General features: G+C 40.3%; 1 pseudogene; it reads right to left on the reverse strand.

Moving 5' to 3' along the window:
* Positions 1 to 1526: 1526 nt before the first annotated feature.
* LOC146492605 (Ig kappa-b4 chain C region pseudogene) lies at positions 1527 to 1960 on the reverse strand (annotated as a pseudogene).
* Between the last annotated feature and the right edge of the window lie 2584 nt (positions 1961 to 4544).

Consider the following 4544-nt stretch of genomic DNA (forward strand, 5'->3'; position numbering starts at 1 on the left):
GATGATTTGTTATTTTCCTTCCAATACTTGAAACATTTTCTGAACATCACTTTTTGGTGCATGGCTTGTTGCATGCATACCCCAACTGTCTTAACGGGACTATAAATACAACTATATACCCTCACATTTGTAAAAACAAAAACATTTTATACTAAACACTTTTAAAATGTACAATTTTGAAGAAGCCCAGGTTCAATCCCATTTAATAACACTTAGAATAACACAACTTCATCCCAAAAGGCCACAGGTTTTAACCACAGCTTTCCAGCATCAGTTCATGTAAATGCAGCTACAGCTTTCCAAATCCCAGGGATCCTTTTAATGCAGCGTTCATAAGATCTTTAAATTGATCCTCGTATGCAACACGTCTCGGAAGATACAGGGATAAGCTGCACATCGATGCGTATGGGATGCGCCGCATCCCCGACTCCTGATCATAAAAGTCTATGTTGCAGGACCCCAGTGGGGGAAGTAAGTCAGCCCCAGTTATAAAGACCAGCAGCTCTTCAGACGTGTGGTCCACCTCTTGCTCTGTTAAAATACATACAACTAGTAAATAAACCGTAATGTGTAGGTTCATGAATAAAAGATTTATAATCAGTTACACTGTTATGTAGAGCGGTTGCATTAATGACAATTTAGGAGTCAGAAACAGGTTGTTAGGCAAAACCAATATTGCGAAGCATCGTATAATGAAAAAGCAGAGCAATCCTGCCCTCCTAAGACACAGGACATTAATTTGTGTCCTCTGAGTCGGAGACCTGTATGTCAAGGACCCTTGACAGGTATTCATATATCTAAATGCCAAGAGAAAGAAAATATGTGTGTCGTCATTAGGACAGGGATTTATGTTGGTGTGAGAGACTGTAGCCTACAAGTTCATATTGTTAAATGACAGTTATGACATGTTGTGTTTCAGGTGGTTTTACAGAAAAAAACACCAAAATAACGTACTGAATACTTTTAACAAAAAAACTCTGTATATTAAATGACTTCTTAAAATACCTACCCCAACACTGATCACGAGAATAGACTGATTCTTACACAGCGCTTTTCTACTCCACCTGCGCAGTCAGTGTTTTATACAACAAACTGCAATATGCTGAAACATTTCATTACACAGCATGCAATGAATTTGCATATATGTAATGTCTTTAATATCCTGCTTAGTAATGGCAGTGTCTCTCAATTCCCCTTCGCACTTACTCTTTAACATAAACTTTGCTTAACTTCATGTATTGAAAGTGATTTAATTCTACTGACTCATACTGACTACAGATAGCACACTGGTTTCCAATAAGAATCCTGGAAATCATTATTTAGAGTTTAAAATTGACATCACCACAAAAGTAAGACAAACACTCGATTCTTATTTAATGTAGATATTTTTTTATTCTTTAAAACTTTAAACAAACTTTAAACTTTAAACAAAGCAATGAAAAATGACAGAAGAAATTCGATTTTTTTTTAAAGCTACAGAGTGCAGACTGAAAGTAAGACCAGCATGAAAGTCACAGTTATTCAGGTCAGGACTGGGAACACTGGTCTCTCCTGAGTGGCTCTGAGACCAGAGTGTGGGAGCCCTGGGTGGCCTCACAGGTCACAGAGCCCACCTTCATCCAGTGGTCTGCAGGGAGCCTCAGGGTGCTGCTCCAGCTGTAGAGGCCGTCGTTCTCCTGCACCACGGGGCTCCTGCTCTCCTCCCAGCTGATGCTGCCACTGCCATCCACCTTCCAGGACAGACTCCAGTCTGAGGGGAAGCCCTTGTTGGCCAGACACATGAGCGTGGCCTTCCCCTGTTTCAGCTCCTCACTGGAGGGGGGCAGAACCGTCAGGGCGGGGCGGGTATCACCTAGGAAACACCAATCAGCTTAGAGGACACGAACCACAATTTGATTTTCTCTGTTAAGAAGTTTCTGTCAGGTGTTTTTTCTGCTCCACCAGTCATTAACTCACACATTGTTTCACTTCCCTTTAAGAAACCTCTCATGCATATCAGCACAGAGAGAATCATCACACAGTTTGAGCTGAAATATGTTCAAACTACACTGGAAATAAAAAAACAAAACAAAGATGTGTCAACAATTTTAAAAGATGTTAAGCTTCAACATCATCAGTTCTTCATAATAAACAGCTTGTTCTGGATAAGAAACTCAATACCACTACTTACCTTATGTGTTTGTTTTATTGCTTACATTGTTTTAAATGATATAATACAATAAGAACACCAGAGATATTTATCTTCACTCTGTGCAGTTTAACTTGAGGACAGTAACATTTAATTCATCCTAGAAACATTAACGGTGATGTAAACCAAGAAAATAATCACAGGCTGATGACAGTTTATATTATTTACACATCACATTGTCTTTATGTCAGAAATATCAACATAAAATCTGAGCAAAGCTGATGGAGTCAGCCTCCATGATATAATTGTAGTAAAGCTAAATAGATAAAGTTTCTTTAAAAACAGTATAAACTTACTTCCAACATCCACCAAAAGTCCACCACAGTGATACAAACTCATTGAGGCGCCGTACAAAAACCTCTGACTGTAGAGAGACACGGCTCTCTGACTCTGAAACAAACAAACTCAACAATATGAATTCTTTAAATCATAATTTCATAACATATTAATATTATAATTTTTACATAAAAATCAACGAAACACAATTAAACTATATTCCAATAATCCAATTTGGTCATTTACATTTTACAACTGTTCAAATACATCACTTTAATGCTTCCACCTTCTTTCTCATAACTCTAAACATTAAATTTAATTTTCAAGCTACAATCACAAAAGTTGAAAGTCATCAGGTAAAACCTCACAAATGCATCAAAACAGTTTTATGTTCTCTCACAAACACTTAGTGTCTTCAGATCGCGCACAGAACCAGTTAAAATGATAATACTGCTGAGCATTACACACTACGTCACAAAACAGAGCATGAAACTCAAGTCTTTCCAGTCTCACAGTTTGTCCTGTTATTCTACAAAACATATAAAATGTAAACCTAAAACAGATGAATGATTCTGAGCAGGGCCGTGCAGAGATGCTGGAAGGGACGGGTGCTCAAAGTTAAAAAGGGGCACACAACCAGGCTGAATAACAACAACACTGTTGCTGTTGAGGGGTTGCTGCTGCTCCTGCTGCAGATAGTGATGGAGGTCTGTGTTGCTTTGAGACTGTAGACAGTAAAAAGTCCACAGCAGAGATGGTAGCTGATTAAAGAAGTGTTATGAGATGATAATAAAATGCAAAGATTGGTGACAGCGCTCGGAAGCATTAAACAACAAAACTGTGGGAAATGAACTCGGCTCTGCCTGTGAGTCACTCTTCCATCTCCTCATCTCATCTGTCACTCTCCACTTGCTGTACATCTCAGAACAGGGCACACTCTGGTATTTCATTAATCTATTATTTAATTATCCATACTTAAAAGCTCATGCACCTAATCCAAAATAAAGTAATGATAGAAAAATGTTATAGAACCAAAGCATTGTGTTTATTATTGTTTTTATACTTGAGCACCTCTGCTATACAACAACTACAGGCGTTATTGTTACCTGTGCTCTTTTTAATCCAGCTGCTGAGGGATCCATTGCCTTTAATAGCCTCACACAGCTCCCTTTGTCACTGTTTCATCCTTGTGTCCTTACAAGACGTGTTTGGACATGTTGCAGAATAAATATATTGTGGCGAGCTCAGACAAGGAGGAGACAGAATTTCCGTTCGGTCTTGCTCCCCCGCCCTCTTAGCCAGGGAGCACAGCCATTTATTTACATCTGCCAGAAGAACACTGCTGCTAGCTAACTGCTCAACGCGGCAACAGCGCAGCAGCAACAACAACACACAGGGCGCCCTCTGACCCCGGAAGGACACACCGTTGCAGAGGGCATCACCCGTCACTATGGTAACATAAACAAACCATAACTGTAAAAACAGAACCCCGAACAGCCCTGACCCGCTACAACATGTTATTAGTGCTTATTTTCTGATTATATTGTTTTTTGTACTTTTAAATGGTAAATGGTAAATGGCCTGCATTTGTATAGCGCTTTTCTAGTCCTTAAGGACCCCAAAGCGCTTTACACTACATTCAGTCATTCACCCATTCACACTCACATTCACACACTGGCGATGGCAAGCTACATTGTAGCCACAGCTGCCCTGGGGCGCACTGACAGAGGCGAGGCTGCCGGACACAGGCGCCACCGGGCCCTCTGACCACCACCAGTAGGCAAACATGGGGTTAGTATCTTGCCCAAGGATATTTGGCATGCAGCCAGGAGGCAGCCTGGGATCGAACCACCGACCTTCTGATTAGTGGCTGACCTGCTCTGCCACCTGAGCTCAGGTGGCAGCTTATAGTCTTTTATAAAGCAAGGCCGCTGTGAGAGAGAATTAGGTCAGAGGGTGACAGGTCGCCTTAGCAACCGAGGCTTCAGTAAGGGGAAGTTAAAAAGTGTATATACAGATGTATTTTACATAAGAGATAAATATTGTTCTTTTAATATGTTGGCATTACTAAATTTGGCTT

This window comes from Neolamprologus multifasciatus, chromosome 22 (genome assembly GCF_963576455.1).
Source record: "Neolamprologus multifasciatus chromosome 22, fNeoMul1.2, whole genome shotgun sequence".
NCBI classification, from domain to species: Eukaryota; Metazoa; Chordata; class Actinopteri; order Cichliformes; family Cichlidae; genus Neolamprologus; species Neolamprologus multifasciatus.